The sequence below is a fragment of the Sceloporus undulatus genome, chromosome 4 (assembly GCF_019175285.1).
Source record: "Sceloporus undulatus isolate JIND9_A2432 ecotype Alabama chromosome 4, SceUnd_v1.1, whole genome shotgun sequence".
Lineage (NCBI taxonomy): Eukaryota > Metazoa > Chordata > Lepidosauria > Squamata > Phrynosomatidae > Sceloporus > Sceloporus undulatus.
The window spans coordinates 67,362,670-67,380,687 of record NC_056525.1 but is presented as its reverse complement, the minus strand read 5'-3'; positions in this window follow the sequence as shown (position 1 = coordinate 67,380,687).

Below are 18,018 nucleotides of genomic sequence, written 5' to 3'. Positions count from 1 at the left end.
CTCCTTCCTTAGAGGTCTTCAAACAGAGGCTGGATGGCCATCTGTTGGGGATGCTTTGATTGTGATTTCCTGCATGGCAGGGGGTTGGACTGGATGGCCCTTGTGGTCTCTTCCAACTCTACGATTCTATGATTGTATGAAATAATTCCTGCTCATTGTCAGTATAGCAAACATGTTATCAGAAGATCCCTCTCCTCCCCAGTCACCACAATGTTTGGCTCTATAGTCCTGGTGGGTGGCTTCAGCCAACTCCTGCTGGAGAGAAGGTATTGTAAAATCTAACATTTCCGTATTGCATACTGGGTCACATATTTTCCCTATTGACACAGTGCATACCATAGGACGCTGTTATCAGTGTGCTTTGCTTGTTTGCTGGGGAAAGGGCGGTAGTGGAATGGTTGACCCAATACTTCCTTCCTTTCCTGGAAGCTTGGTTTTCTGAGTATTACGCTACATCTCTTTCACAACAAAAAGAAAAGAGAAAGAAAGGGGGAAAAAAGCTGTCCTGAACTTTAAAGGGGTGAGAAGGGGGAGAGGTAAGTTTCTTTTCCTGTTCCTTGAACATTGCCCAATCCTTCAGTGGGTCATACAGTTAGCTGTCCCTTGATAACATACAAGGCTGGGAACAAATTGTGGTTTGTTACTACATAAGGAGAGTAAACTCAGTTGTAAAAGCGTCCTGCTCAGCTGCTAAGATGCTGGCTGGAAGAGGCCACCGGCAAGTTTGATCAAAGGCTCAATTTTGATATTATGGCCTAGCCACTGGAAAAGCCATACCTGTAAAATCATAGAATCATACAGTTGGAAGAGACCACAAGGACCATCTAGCCCAGCCCCCTGCCATGCAGCAATCCACAATAAAAGAACCCCCGACAGATGGCCATCTAGTCTCTGTTTAAAAACTTCCAAAGAAGGAGACTCCACCACCCTCTGAGGGAGTGTGTTCCACTGTCAAACAGCTCTTACCATCAGGAAGTTCCTCCTAATGTTGAGGTGGACTCTGTTTTACTGTAGCTTGCATGCATTGTTCCATGTCTATTCTCTGGAGCAGCAGAAAATAAGCTTGATCCATCCTCAATATGACACCTCTTCAAATATTAAACAAGACTACCTGTTAACCTTCTCTTCTGCAAGATAAACACACCCAGCTCCCTAAGTCTCTCTTCATAAGTTGGTTTCCAGACCCATCTCCATTTTGGTCGCCCTCCTCTGGACATGCTCCAGCTTGTCAATATCCTTTTTGAATTGCAGTTGCCAGAACTGGATGCAGTATTCCAGGTGAAGCCTGACCAAAGCAGAATACAGTGGAACTAAACTATTCTTTCCCTTGATCTAGACCAGTGGTCCCCAAATTGTGCTCTTTAACAGATTTTGGACTTCAGCTCCCAGAATCCCAGACTATTGGCAAACATAACTGAGGTTTCTGTGCGCTGAAGTCCAAAATCTCTTAAAGGGGACCACTGATTTAGACACTATATTTCTATTGATGCAGCCTAGAATACCATTGACCTTGCTCTGTGTAAAAGCAAAGTTGTTTAAATCCACCTTACTGCATGACTCACCAAGGTAGGGATAAAGTCTGAACCACTCTGCATGTAACTGCAAAGTGCAAAGAGCATGCTAGCACTTCTATGTGCAGTACTGCCAAGGGTTACAACAATCTTGCTATGGTGTCTAAATAGAATCTTAGAGGTGGAATGGGCTGCAAGGGCCATCTAGTTCAACCCCCTGCCATTCAGGAATAGCTGGAGAGAGAGAAGAACATTGCAGAAGGTTCAGAGGAAAGGAGTGCACAGTTCTTGTGAAAAATCTGAGAAAAATTAAATATTTTATTTAAATGGTGTTAAACTTGCTTTGGTCGCTACTGGGTTTATGATTTCGAGGTGCGATGCATGTTATTCTTTCATTAATCTTTAGTCTACATCCAATCTAGGGTACCTAATGAAGTGATGTTCAAGAGACCTGAGCTCATACTGTTGGGAAGAGATTTTACTTCAAATCTATTTTACCTATTTATTTCAATCTGCAGCTATCAGAGCTCTTTCTGAATTACTTTTCAGTAACTGGGTTAGCAGCAGAGACAAAGTTACCACTATTTAATAATGATACAGTACTTGCTTGTTTACTAACACTTTTTAGTACATGCACACGTGCATACAGACACACAGACACAATCTTGTTTTCCTAAATTAATAACATTTATATGAACCAGACAAGGAGTGAATTCTATATTTCAACATCTTGTGGCCATACTCTCCATCATTTCAGTCTCCGACCCATACCTTTCACATGCCTTCAGATCAGAAGTAAAAATTAGTTGAATTTTCTCCCCAAAGATAAGAGCTGATATAACTGGGCCACGCTCAGATAAGAATGAGCAATTTACGCAATCAACTCTTAGCTGCTCTCAATGGCTATTGCTGAACAGTTGGAGGGGGAAATACAACCATGATCACAGTGTTAGAGATTACATGTTATTGTTGACATTTTGCTGAGAGGGAATCCATCTCTTTAATGGCTGCATGACAGAAAGAAATCCCAAAGGCAGAGATTTCCCTGTCAGAGTGAAACTGTGTTGGGAAAGCTGCACCTATTGAACTGGTGCCCTGCCCACTGTATAGTTGTTAATGGCACAAGGAACCAGGCAAGAAGAAAAGGCAGTAGCCTTATGAAAAGGTGACAACCAAATTAGAAAGACAGCTTGATTTAATTAGCTCATGGTACTTAGCTGTGATCTATGGATGTTTGAGCCAAGTTGTGATCACTTCCTATATGTAACCTTTAATATTTGACAGAGGAAAACAAGATACACTAGTTTAACATTTAAGTAAACAAAATTTTATACTATGATATATAAGCAAGTAGTTTCTGGATGTGTGTCCATTAAAGTTAGTTTGAGAGCTGAACTTCAAATATATATATTTTTCTACAGTTTAGGGAGCTTATTTGTTCCTTCCTTCCCTCTCTCCCTCTCTCTTTCTCTTTGTGTCAATCTCACTCCAGAAATGTTCAAAATGCATGGTGATGAGAAAAAAGTGGTAGTATTCTGCTAGTCTCATACAGATTCCTCACTTGGGTGTCCAGTATTACATATGAATTCATTGTACAGCACTTCAGTTGCGACACAGAGTGAAAATATATAGTTACAGTATCTGCAAACCAAATGCAGTCGGAAGAAGTGCTTGCTCTCTCCCAGAGCTTCCAGAGGGTAGGACATAAACAAACAGCTCATAGGCGTACGATAATTAAGCACCCACAGACGCTCCTCAAGGTGAAGTTATTGTCCCTATTATTATTACAGTAGCATGTTTGCATGGCTGCAGTCCAGGGTGTGTTAGCATCTCCCCACTCAAGAGATTTTTAATACAGTAGCTCAGTTTCAGGCATAGTCATCTGAGGATAAGCTGCACGGCCTATTTTATGATTCTTAAGGATTAAAGAAATATTTTTCAAAGGTCTCTGTGCTACTAATTTCCTGTACAACACATGTCATATAATGGGAGCTTGTTTTTAATTGAGACATCTGTTATCAAAGCTCTCGTCTTAGGCTTTCTAGCTGTGACAAAGATACCTCCAGAGAGATTCACACATACACACAAAACAAAATGAATGTGCAATGTTTGTGGATCCATATTTTGAACTGAGTAGCTGCCTCTGTTTGGTGCGGTCATGGAATTCTATCTTCACTTTAAACCAAGACACTGTCACACCACACTTTTATAGCACTATTATTCTACTTTGACTGCTATAGCTGCCTTCTGTGAAATTGTAGGAATTCTAGTTTTGCAAGGCTTATGTGGCTGAGAATTATAAATGCCCCTCCCTAAACTGTAAACCCCAGGATTCCACAGGAGGCAGCCATAGCAGTTAAAGTGGAATAATAACATTATAACAGTGTAGTGTCATATTCAGCTAAGAAGACAAAAGATATGCATCAGCAAGCACAAGCAAACTTGCAAAAGGTACTTCTGGGGGACACAACTAGTAGGGGGATTTGGGAGGTTATAATATGAAAAAATTATAACTTTTCCCAGCTGCAGTTAGTATGCAGTACATTTGTTTTGTTTGTCCTTGATGGTATCAGTACACAAGGGATTACAGAAAGAAAGGACACATTTTTTGAGGGGCAGTGTCCTGTTACACACTGAAGGTCTTCACACTGGTGGTGGATGGTTACCTAAAACAGCCTTCCTTAACCCATTGCCCTCCAAATGTGTCAGACTACAACTCCATGGTGATCATGAAGGCCGTAGTTCTACACATATGAGGGACACCACATTGTGGGATGCTGACCTAAAATTTTGGGGAAAGATTTTAGACACTGACTACATGTCCTACCAGACCTCTCACCACACTGATTTCTTTTCATGTGGTCAGTATTTCTTCTGAAAGCCAAAGGCACATAGGAAATCACTGGCAGATCCCTTCATCTCAAAATGCAGCTGGTAAACAGAAAGGTATCCAGTGAACCATTTCACCCTCCCTTCCTCTAGGGCCTTTTACATTCCTTCCATTACAAAGCTTATACAAATGAGCGTCAGGTGCCTGGTTTGCCACTGGGTGAAGGTACAAAATGAGGATGAGTCAGGCACATGACTTTCGCCACCCCTTCCTGCAGCCCAGCCCAAACTCCAGCCTCCTGTATAGCCTCACTTTCAGATGAAAGGCAGTCATGATTTCCTCTTAACCTACATCCCTTTGAAGCGTATACATACATCCTGGCGTGGAAGCGGAAGGCAAAGTCACAGGTGAATCAAAGATAATGAGCAGGTAAAAGCCTCGTGCAGGTTTCCTCCCTGAGCAGCACAGCAAGTTGTGACCTGCTTGCTGGCTTGCTTGTCTGCCATCTAGCCAGCAAACACCTCTGGAGAGAATGTATGCGACTAAGGGGGTTCATGCTTAGGGGGCAGGCAGCATTGCTCTGAAGTGATTCCTCTCCACACAGAGTAACATGTCTCCAAATTGCACCATACACATCCATCTTCCTTTGCCATCCACATTCCCTCAGGGCTACAGGGACATCAGCAGCATTAATAAGAATCTAGTGCGTTGCTTTGCACAGAATATCAGCTCCTTCCAAGTGAATGATTTCTTTTTAGTTAACCCACATGAGGCTTGGTGGAATAATGTTATTGTTATGATTGCATCACATCACCACAGTGGTGATACTTGATGAGACACTTCCCAGAGTCTCTCCACCTCTCCTTCCCCCTTTCTCTAGTTTAGCATCCAACAATGAGTTCATACACTGCCCTACAGCATTCTGCCAATTAATCCAAGGACAGCAAGTCATCCAGATCACAGTTTTCTCCTTCCACTATCTCCTTTTTTCCTCAGCTTACTTCTGTCATTGCAAAGGTAATTTAAAGTACCTTGCACTTTATTAGCTCAGCAGGGGGAAGAAAAGTGAAGGAGACAGAATCTTGTCCTTCCCAGAAGGCTGAGGCAAGAGCAAACACCTGTGGCCTTTCTTAGCTTGTGTCTTCCTCATTAGTAACTTTTGCCATTGTGACCATACTCTGATTTTGCATGGCCACATGCGTTCCAGTTTTCATCTTGAAATGTTAAAGAGTATGATGTGTTTCAGAGTTTCCCTGATAAGTCTAGATTTCTGATTTTCTGGCATAAAAGAAAGGTTCTTAAGTCTCCAATGGCTTCCTAATTTTTCCTCTAACCTTCCCAGGAATGTCATATTTTTGGTAGACAAAGGTACAAACAACGGATGCAACAGCCCTGACCTTGGACATATGTCATCCACCAATTCTTCTCTTAAATTTAATGAGAAGAATTAAATTAAAATTAATTAAAATAAAATCCTTGCCTCAAGAAGAAGAGCCCTCCCTCCATGACATCATCATCAGACCTGAGAGGGAGTGAAAAAGAGAGGCCCAACTTCCATCAGGCCTAACTGTGAATGTACTCACTTTGCTCTCTTTAATTTTATTGTATTTTATTTATTTATTGTATTTTATTTTCTTTATTTTTACTGTTGTAACCCGCCTGGATTCCTTGTGATTGGGCGGGCTATAAATAAATCATCATTATTATTATTATTATTATTATTATTATTATTATTATTATTATTATCTTTCTGTTTTCAATTGTTCTTATTTTGATTTTAACTTTTTATAATAATCTGGGGAATCTTGGGGTGAGCATTGTGTGGACGCCACACCCCACTTTGTTCAGAGGCTGGCATATAATGCCGGTCTGGACAGCCTCTGAGAATGCAAATGTTTTGAAAGAACAGCTACATAATCTCTTTTTGTCATACAAAAATAAGAGGAACCAAGGGGGTTTCTGATGAATAAATGATATCTTCTCTTGCTAGAATCTTGCTCATTATCAATACAGATATCCCCCCCCCCCTTTTTTTTTTTTTTTTTTTGGAAGCAGAAGGTCTTGGGATTTTGACACACCTCCTTAACTATCACATAATTGTCTGGCCTTATCAGTAAGAGATACCACCAGTGACATTTCCCTCAGCAATAAATGGCACCTTTGATTTCTTTCAACTAATGCTGCTGTCCTATATCTATCAGAGTCCTTACAGGAAATGAGACACAATGCCAAGATGGACTTCCAAGGCTTTGAATCAGAATTATCAGAATTAATTAATATACTGCACGAGTTCATATGCTAGTGAATGGGAAGCATGCAAAGTCTACATTCAGGATAGAATCATTGCTTATTCTTCTTATAAAAAAAACTTTAAAACTTTTAAAAGGAATTATTGAACAAGCAGCTGAAAGCTGTGGTATCTCAGTTTGCTGTTTCCCCATCAGAACAACTTTATCAAGCACTGAAAAAAGTTAAATATGAATTGAATAATATTCTCTTGCAACAAATGGATCTGGGTTTGACACGACTACGGCGAGCATATAGGAAAAACGAGGAACATCACAGCAAGATTCTGACACATTACTTTAAACATCAGCAGCACTGCAATGTTATTTCAGCTACCAAAGTTTATATACATTCCTCACAGATATAAATCTACATTTTTTTGGAAGATTTATGCAAATCTTTATAGCTCTGATAATGAAATTCACCAACAGAGTTTCCAGTTGAATGGAACAAAGTGTTTCCAGTCTGTTAGCACCAAGACTGCTCCAGCTTTACAAACATATCTTACAATGTGGCTGCTTCTCTTCATCATTAAATGATACCAAAGGCTGCATCCACACTGCAGAAACAGTCCAGTTTGAGACCATGTTAACTGTCACAGCTTAATGCTATGGAATTCTAGGAACTGTAGTTTGTTTTGACACTAGAGCTCTCTGACAGAAAAGGTTAAATATCTCACAAAACTACAAGTCCCAGAATTCCATAGCACTGAGTCGTGGCAGTTAAGCCAGTTTCAAACGGTATTATTTCTGCAGTGCGGATGTGGCCTATATTACCCTGATACCCAAACCTGCTAAGGATCACAGTCACTGTGCTAACTACCATCCTATAGCCTTACCTCTCTCTCTGGCTTTTCTTCGCAAACAAAGATTCAGGAAGGATTCATCCCACATTGTCTACAAGCGCACTGATGACTAAAAAGACTGATCCAAGATAAACAAGCCCAGTTGCAGAAAGCACAGCAGAATGTCTCCTTGGGTGATGAGCGGACTTAAGTACAGATTTGCATCCTTGGGAGACGAGATGGACTGTAATATATTTAAAGTATGTCAGTTTCAATATAGCACAAATTATATTACTTATTTGGGTACAATTATACCTAGGGACATATCTCAGATGATTAATCTTAATATAAGTATGCTGATAAAAGGTATTCCACAAGATTTAGAGAAAAGGGTAAGCCTATGGATGAAGTTCTTATACCATGAAATTGTTTTTTGTTTTTTGTTTTAAAAGAAATGCATTGTTCAAGAGATTTAGGGGGAGAGGCTAATCTCCACCTAGAATTTCAGTGAAAAAGATCCAAATTGGAGTAAAAAAGGAAGGATTCAGCCTTCCAGATATTCTTACATGGCATATCTATTATCTTCTATTATTTTTTGGACATAGCCACTTAAATGGTAATCCACCATGGGCGCCGTATAGACCAGCAGGGAAACGCCGGCCCTTTGTACTGCGCAGCTACACTGCAGCAGCAGCACCCAAACCGTGCAGTGCAGCTTTGCAGTAAAAAAGAAGCCGCCTAGAGTTGGTTCTTTTTTGCGGCGTCATAAGGGCTGAAAAAACAAAAACAAAAACAAAAAAAAACCTCCATCAAGAGAGGAACATCCTGCCACCTCAAGAGGGAAATTTGCCCTGATCTGTAAAACCTGGAGGCCTCCCTGTGTGGCAGATGATGACTAGCTAAAAGGCCTTCTCAATTGAGGTTTTTTACAGTGGACCCTGTTATCCACTGGGGTTTGGTTCCAGGAACCTCCGTGAATAACAAAATCGGTGTATGCTCAAGTCCCATTAAATACAATGGCATAGCAAAATGGTGTCCCTTATATAAAATGGGAAAATCAAGGTTTGATACTTGAAATTTATGCTTTTTTTCTCAATGTTTTCAAGCCTTGGAGGCTTGAATCCATGTACTGTATAAAAAATCTGTGGATAAGGAGGGCCAACTGTACTTGTATTTTCTACTTTCAAAGGGAGCTTGTATGACACAAAATCTGTATCTTTTCTGGCACCTTGAAACGGCATTTTTAAAAACAAGTTGCTCAGGAACATCATAAACTGGTTTAAATCTGGAAATTTTAATGCCCCCTGCTACTTTTTATTATTATTATATTTAACTGCTCTACTCTATTTTATTGTCTTGATTGTTCTTTATGGGCTCATTCCTTTCTAAATTTTAGTTTTGCTTTCAGAACACTGTGCCCTGAGAGATAGCCAGCTGGAGGACAGTATAAAACTTTTAATAAAACAAGCAGGCCTATACAGATATATACAAAATAAAGCTGCTTCAGGTCACTTTGGAGGTATGGTGTTTCAATTATGCATGCATCCTAGTCTGGAAGCTGCACCAAAGCTGCACCCCAGTCCTTAGGACTGGAGCATGTCTTTGGTGCGGCTTCTGGACTCTTAGGACACATGTATCATTTAAACAGCATACTTGCAAAGTGACTTGAAGCAGCTTTATTTTGGCCTGTCTGTATCAGGCTTACGACATAAAATTATTCCTCATCAATCTTTCTTTATCCAACCTCTTCTCAAAACCTTCTGAATGAGATGAAAATGTAACCTTCCCACATATTCCATTCCTTTCCTCAGCTTTACTTATGGCAAGGAATCTTCCTGATACACATTAAGTCCTATCTGTGCTGCTTCTACCCAACAGCATCACTAAGGTTCGCACGACCCAGTGCGGTAACTCATGGTGTCACCTCTCTAATGAATCTATTAGCCACTTTGAATCCCAATTTTGGGAAAGGGGGGGGGGTTTACAAATAAATATTATATTATTAATAATTTACCTCCTCCCGTATCATACACAATTCTCATTAATTTTTTAAGGTAAAGTTACTTGTAAATCATAATTCTCATATATCAGTGCTGGTAATGGCAATAGTTGTGATATAAACAACTAGAAAAATTAAAATTATATCCTTAAATTAAACCAGAAGTAATTTCCAGTTTCTTTCAGTCGTTTTGAGGGGGGAGGATTTTGTATCCTCCAATATTTTGCAGCTGAAAACAGACAAATGTGGCCAAGCAGCATCAGAGTATGGTGAAAATAGCAAAAGTTATTAATGAGGAAGAATGCACAAGCTAGGAGTGACCAGAGCAGTTTGCTTTTTTCTGAGTCTACTGGGAAGGACAAGATTCTGAACCCTCTTCTCTTCTCTTCCCTCCTCCCCAACCCCTGGATGAATGAAGAGAATGTAAGCTACTTTTGCACTTTGAACTTAGTTTGCAGCAACTGAAGAGGAGAGGAAGGGAGGACACAATCCTGCCCTTCCCAGTTTGCTTAGGGAAAGGCAAGCTGCTGCAGCCTCTCCTAGTTTGTGTGTGCTTCCTCATTAGTAACTTTTGCCATCTTGACCACACGAATGTTGCTTGGCCACACACAGTCCTGTTTATTGTCAGTGAAACGGTAGATATGGTGCATGCAAAGAGCTGTACAATGTGTACTTGCAGGCACAGGCCTTTGACTGGTGCAAGTGCACAGACAGTCCTTCCTCACTGTCTCATAAACCTCAGAATTCCTGACCTTTCCTTTTCTCTCTTTCAGGAAGCCATAAACTGACTCCTCCTGGGGCAAGGTCTAAAACAATTAACCTGGGCATAGTTAAAGGTGTTCCAACCAACATCTATTTCGCCATGACTTGCAGCCTCCCAGTGACCTCTGAAAGCCTCTGAAGTGAACTGTCTGTTTATAATAAACAGTCAATTGGTGGCAGGGTCTAGAAGGGCTGGACTATATCAGTCATTTCTTCTCCTCTTCCCAGTTGGTCAGTTTGTTCCAATCTGGCTTTCACTATTATGTGACCCCAGGGCATCTCAGGATTGATCCTAGTTGTCAAGTCCCATTCCCCTCACCTCTTAGGTGCGCCTTTATGCACATACACATTTCTTTCTCTCTAGCTGCTCAGTTTACCCAGGAGAGTGCTCTGGGGTTACAGTTATCTGTTTTTCAGTTATTCCTTTTGACTGATATCATGCTCTGTCCCAAAGGATCAAAATCTATCATGAGATATATTTAAACAATACATAGAGTTAACATTTTAAATAGGAAATTAAATACAATGTATTTCTCAGCTGCTCAATTCCAGCTAACAAACAACAGGTCAGAAGGAGAGGTTCTGTGCTGTTTGGCAGCATCCAGGTGTGAGAAGACAACTTCTTTCTCAGAGGTCCAAAACACACTGCAGAAATAAACCAGTTTGAGACCACTTTAACTGGCCTGGCTCAGTGCTAGGGAATCATGGGAATTGTAGTTTGCTGTGGCACCAGAGCTCTCTGTCAGAGAAGGCTAAATCTCTCACAAAACTACAGTTCCCAAAATTCTCTAGCATTGAGCCAGGGCAGTTAAAGCAGTCTCAAACTGGATTATTTCTGCAGTGTGTTTTGGACCTTAGTGTCAATGGTGCTACAAGGTATCATCACATTTAGTTGTTATCTTTGATGATAGTTTATTAGACGGTTTAAGAAATGTGAGGCAGCAAGATCCTTCTAGTTTCGACCTGGTACCACAAATAACCCAAATATGACTAAGGTAAACCAATATGACAAGGATAGATAGGGATCCTTAAATCTGCTATTTGGGGTTCCCTTAATTTCGCTTAATCCTTCACTGCTTGCCATGGTGGTTGAGCCTTCTGGAAGTTGAAGTCCCAAACATCTGGGGGAAGGCCAAGGATCCCCTAGCTCCCACCCAGGATACATACAGTGAGTAGATCTGCTAGCAAATTGCCTTATCTGTATCCTTTTGCTGTTGGATCCCTCATCCTATATGATTTTACTCAGAAGGCATAAAGATAATCGAAGCACCAGGTCAAGTTTCATGAGACATAGTTCTCTCTTTCAACATCTTACTGCTACCTCCCAGCATTTGTTGACCAAAGCCACTGCCTCACTTTGCTTAACTGTCCCAGGTCTGGCTGTCATGCTTCAAATTTACTATGACTATGGCGGCTGAGCATGTTCTGTGGTTTTAGGACTGTATATTCACATGCAAACAGCTACAGCTGGTGACTTCCATGTTAGTGTTGTGGGATGAATCTGCTCCAGCATTCAGTCTGAACTTTAAAAGAACTATCAAGAGTTCTGAACCACATATCCAGAATCAGCCAAGTATGTTGGATAACTCATTTAACTGTTACCACACCCTGTATACCCTGTGTTATTTTGGGTACAAATATTTTGTCATAAGAGCAGTTACAGAGAGGCCAAAAAGCATGAACCTTGAAAGGTCATGTTGACCTTTAAGTGAACTTCTCATGTGTGGTCACATAAGACCTGAAGGCATGTGGAAAAGACCCATGTAACTTAATGGCTGTGAGGATTGCTGCTTCCCAACCCCCTGCCATGTACAGTGCTAAGGAATACTGGGAGTTGTAGTCTTGTGAGATATTTAGCCTTCCCTGTCAGACAGCTCTGGGGCCACACCAAACTACAAATCCCAGAATTCCACACCATTGCACTATGGACATTAAAGTGGTGTCAATTAGGACATTTCATCATTCATGCATAAGTTAGCTTGATCTCTAGGGCAGGGAAGAGTTTTTAAAAAACCCATGAATGAACCCTTCCAAAAGAGGACCACAATCTAGAAGAATTTCTCTCCCCCTCATCTGTTTCTTGTGCAGAGAAGGAGAGAACATGTCATCTCTTTGGTGCAATGATCTAACAATTGCACAAGCTGGGGTGAACGAAGGTGGTGGATTGTGTTGCCTATCTCGGGTTGCCAAACTGTAAATTCTTTGGAACACACTCTTCTAAGCAGGAACACCACAGTAAGGATAGGAATAAAAGATTATAACATCACGGTAAACACCAGTCAGGATCTCCAAGGTGGAAATGTATAAGTCTTTTTTTTTCTTTTGGCAAAGTTTAAAAGCTTGCCCTATATACTCTGCCAGATACTTTTGGATCTCAGATACACCTGTGAGATGACTGCAGGTGCTTGGAGTGGGTAGAAATCTTGCACAACACCTGTCTCCAACATGCCTACTGCTAAGCACACCAGTTGCGGGAGCTAGGATTACTACATCAAGCTATAAAAGCAATGCAGCCCCAGGGAGACTGGCTAACCTAGCATTTATTTCCCTTCTCTAGAGGAGAACAGCCTAAGTCCCTGTTGGAGGAGGGCAATTCCCTTTTCTAAACAGTATGTTTACTTCCTTGTAATATGAGACTTCTTTTTCCTTGCCTGAATTGAACTTGTCTAGTTGATGCAGATGGCTAAGTAGTAAGGATGTGTTTATAACACCCCCCTCTAATGCTGACTTTCTGCTGGAAGAAAAATAGTTACACTATGACTTTAAAGCTACACATATTTTTGATTGAGTATACCATAGACCTTTGGTATTTGGTGGGGTTTGGTTCCAGGACCTCTGTGGATAACAAAATTCATGGATGCCCGTACAATGGTGTAGTAAAATGGTGTCCCTTACATAAAATAGAAAATCAAACTTTGCTTGAATGCATAGATAAAAAATGTGGATATGGAGGGCCAATTGTACTAGACAGAGCTTGGAAAAGTTATCTTTCTGAGACTGATGTCAACTTCCCAAATCCCAGTTGGCAATGCTAGCTAAGGGATTGGGGGAGCTGTTGACCAAGGAAGTAACTTTCCTCTGCTATTGAGCACTATTATTTCCCCTGTTCATTAACCCAAACAAAATCTTACCACCAAATTCTTTGGTACTCCCAGGAACATAAATTATTAAATCCTCATCTCATTCATTGGTGTCTAAAGAAGCATTTCAATTTTTTTTAAAAAAAGATTTTTCTCTGCTCTGACTGGGACAGTTTCAATCTTAAATACATACCATGGAGCACTAAGAACTTCAAAACCCAGAAAAGTGATGGCAACTTTGTCCTTCTCAGAAGTTGGAAAGGTTATTTGAGGGGCTGGAACACCCATAATTGCTCAACCATCTTGGCCAATGAGAGTTGTACTCCAAAATTAATTTTTTAAAGCTCTGTTGCTCATGACCTGAACAGATGATATTTTTCAGACACAGCATTATACTGAATGTGAAATAAGGGAAGTGAAAAGAATAGTGTAAATTAGAAAGAATCTTTACATGGACTGTGTACTGAAAGTTGAAACCAAAAACTGCTTGCAAAAGGGTTTCAGGTATCTTGTATACAAGTGTCCTCAGTTGTGGGGTGCTGAAGGGACACAGATGCACCTCACCTGGCCTCAGTATTCAACTAGGAAACATGCATATCTTTCAGCAGAATGTTAGTCAACAGAGGCTAATGAAGGATCTCCAACAAACCCACAGCTGGGTGGCATATGGACTTCAGGCCTCTCCTCAACCAATGCTTAGCTTGGAAGTTGGTATGTTTCCAAGTGACTGCTGATATAGTGGGGGGGGGGGGGGGAGGACTTACTTGGCAATGAGCCCAGCTGATTCCTGTCATCCTACATCTGGCTGGCGTTCACCTGTGCTGGCTTCTAGGAAACAGTCAGAATTTTTGCAAAAATGAGAAATGCAGCTGCTTGCTACTACACATACACAGCCCTGCTAATGATACAGAAAGGGACCACAATGTGCAGCTGCAACCAAAACACAGCAGGTAATGCCAAGGTTACTGTGGCAGCAGAATATGATGTGACTACACAGTGATGTGTGAGCACACTCTGCATATGAATGTAAAGTTAAATCTGGTCTTACTGGCTCCTGCCCAGTGATTCCAGTAAGGAGGTACTCCTTGTACCAATTCAAAGTCATAGCCATGTTAGTCTGGAAAAGCAGTATGCAAAGGGATCTTGAAGTACCTTGGAGACTTAACTGAAGGAAAGTTGCTAGTTTGAGCTTTCATAGACTTGATTCTACTTTTTCAGATGTGTGGGCATACTCTTTGTACTTATATTAGTATGTGTGTATTGTGTGCCTTCAAGTTGTTTCTAAATTACAGAGACCCTAAAGCAAACCTATCATGGGGTTTTCTTGACAATATTTGTTCAGAAGAGGTTTGCCATTGACTTCTCCTGATGTTGAGAGCATGTGATTTGCCCAAGGTCAGCTAGTGGATTTCATGTTGTTAGCTGCCCTCAAGTTGGCTTTGACTCATGGCGATTATGTGGATGAGATATTTCCAGCATATAAGTTAAAATAAGTACAGTGTTAGGATGCAGCCTTGCCTGACCCCTTTAACTATTGGGAACCGCTCTGTTTCTCTGAATTCTGTTCTGATGGTGGCCTCCTGCCCTTGATTCCTCATCAGGACTATCAGATGTAGTGGCACCTGCATGTCTTTCAGTGTGTTCCATAGCTTTTTGTGATCTATACAATAAAATGTCTTGCTCTAGTCTATGAAACACATGCTGTTTTTAAAAAATTCTTTGGTATGCTCCATTAGCTATTATATGTCTGCAATGTGGTCCCTCATGCCCCTTCCTTTTCTGAATCCTGCTTGTACTTCTGGAATTTCTCTCTCCATATATAGTTGGAGTCTATACTGCAGAATTTTGAGCATTATTTTGCTTGCATGTGAGATTAATGCTATCATCCTTTAGATGTTGCAGTCTCTTGTATCTCCTTTATTGTGGGTTGGTATGTATATTAAGCGTTTTAAGTCTGTTGGCTATCTCTTTGTTTTCCATATTTGTTGGCATATACTAATTAGCACTAAAGTTTTGTATAACGTTTGTACATATTAATGTAGACAGTAGTAAAAGACAAACTCACAAGCTCAATGCAGAGACATTCATAAGGGCTGCAAATAAATGCATTGGACAAGGCACTAGTGTTGTATCCACTAACCTGGCCTGCAAACTCCATGTCTCCTAGGGTTCCATTTGCACATAGCGCTGGTAGAAAGGGAGACCGGGGAGACAGTACAAATTAGAAGGACCCCAAAAATCCAAAAGTGGCTCTGAAACCTGACCATATTGCTTTCCTCCCCCCCTTTTGGGTCAGAATAGCCCCAAATCCCTATTTCTTTAACCTGGGGAAAGATATAAAACCTGCTATAAATCTGATGAGAGGGAGCCTTTTGAAAGAGTGCCAAGTTCCTATGAGATCTCTTTAGACTGCCTAATGTGTATACCTTACCCTCCAACTGTCCTAACTTGGCCAGGTCAGTCCCAGTGCCATCCTACTTTTCCAACTTCTTTTAAAGCTCACATTTATCTCTCTCCTTCCTCCTCCCCCTCTTCTCCTCAGCTTACTTCAGTTGCTGCAAACTGAGTTCAAAGTGCAAGAGTATTTGCACTTATTTAACTTCTGAAGAGAGAGGAATGTAGGAGAAATACTGCCTTTCCCAGCAGGCTCAGGAAAAAGCAAACTGCTGCAGCCTCTTCTAGCTTGTCTGTTTTTCCTCAATAATTTTTTGTGTCTTGAACACACTCTGATGTTGCTTGGCCACAACATCCTGGTTTTCACCTGTGGAATGTTGGAGGGTATGGTACTGGCTAATTTTGAGCTCACCCAGCAAAAGAGGGCTTTCCCATTTGGCTGTTGAAAAACCTGGCAGTCTTAACCAGGGGGCCTGAACACTTTTTTTCATCAGGGACTAAATGTGTTCTCAGGCTGGCTCTATATTTACACCCCAATCCACACTGGCTCCTTATGCATAATCTCTTCCAAGTAAAAGCATGGTTTCTTTTTCATGCCTGCAGGGCAAAGGTGGTGAACTTTTGTGGGTTGAAGAATGGATCAGCACACTTTTACTGAGACATCTGAAATGATCTCTGATATGTCAGAGCTTGAAAACATAACTTTCTTCTTCTTCTTTCTTTGGACTACCCTCCAACATTTCACAGAGGACACCAGAATGCTTGTGGCCAAGCAACATCTTTATGTAGTTAGGATAGCAAATATTATTAATGAGCTAAAACAGATGAGCGAGGTGAGGCTGCAGCAGTTTGCTTTTGCCTGAGCCTACTGGGAAGAGAAAGATTCTGCCCTCTCCTCTTTTCCCCCCCACAGCTTAAGGAACTGAATGCAGACTACTCTTGCACTTTGAACTTAGAGCCTGTACAGACCAGTACATTGTGCCAGCCTGCAGGCGAACTAGGGCAGTGCTAGGGCTGAGCATTCACACCATCTTGGCAAGTGACCATTTACACAGCGGGTGCCATGATGTCATCCCTTGTGTACAGGACCCAAATGACACTGCACCTGAGGGATGTTATAACACTGCACCACAGTACTTATGACGCCCCTTCTACGGCACAAAAAGGAGCCCCTTTTGGGGGCATCTTTTTGCACTGGGTTGGAGATGTGGCATGTGGTTGTCATGTTCCCAATCCAGTACTTCCAGGGACGGCATAGAGCCGCCCCTTCATGGGCTGTCTGTACAGCCCCTTAGTTTGCAGCAACCAAAGTAAGCTGAGGACAAAACAGGGAGATGGGAGAAAAACTAGAAGATTTTGAAAGCAGTGAAAAAGTGGAACAATAGAGGATTAAGTGGAACTGTCTCTGCCAAATCGGGACACTTGGAGGGTATGCTTGAGATCCTAGAAACCAAGTAGCCAATGGTCATGCTGCTTATGGGATTCTGGGAACTGTAGTATCCCAAAAGTAATATTTCTAAGCCCTGCATGGGCTGACACAGGAGTTTATCATACTGGGGCTGATTTTGGCATTAAAGAGAGATTAAAGCACATTTAAAGCATCCCACAAATAAGGCAAAAATGAGAGTAATTGTGCTTATGATTATCACATGCAATTGTGCAAATAAATTGATATTAGAAATGCATTGTTGCTCAAATCCTGAAAGTAAAAAGATGCATGTTAATGCTTCTTTGTGACCACTTTAATGGTGGGTTTTGTGCAACGTCATGTGAAACTGTTTTGCCTAATTACGTGCTTTTTCCGGGATCTTCATGGGATAAACTTCCACTCACCTTCGTGTGATAAACTACATAGCTGTTCACACAAAGCAAGACTAATCCACTGTTTTTGAGATCAGAAAGAATATGCTATTTCCTCTCATTTCCCTGTTTTGAGGGGAAAGGCAGGTTATAAATAAAACTACTGTTGCTTCCACTTACGAAAGCTGACTGATCTAATACTTTTAATGACTGAACTACACCTTGTAGTGGTTTCCACTATACGTGCCCACACACACATATGCACAAACACATACACTTTTTAAAATGCTAGCAGATACAGGTTTAAGGGGAAATGAAATCGTTCCAACCTGCAGTATTGTGAACCAAATGTGTCAAAGCACTTGGCTCCCAGTTAGTCAGCTCTATCACACCTTGCCCTAAAGGTGTTACTAAGTGCTGTTGCCCTCGCAATACCCCTGCCAATCCAGTCCTGCTTCGTCCCATGGCCTTGACAGATTTTCATACTGTCCCCACCTCCTCCCCTCTTCCCCAGGGCAACAGGGAAATTCAATCTTGATCTCCCAGATGCTTTGTCCTTTGTGATATAATTT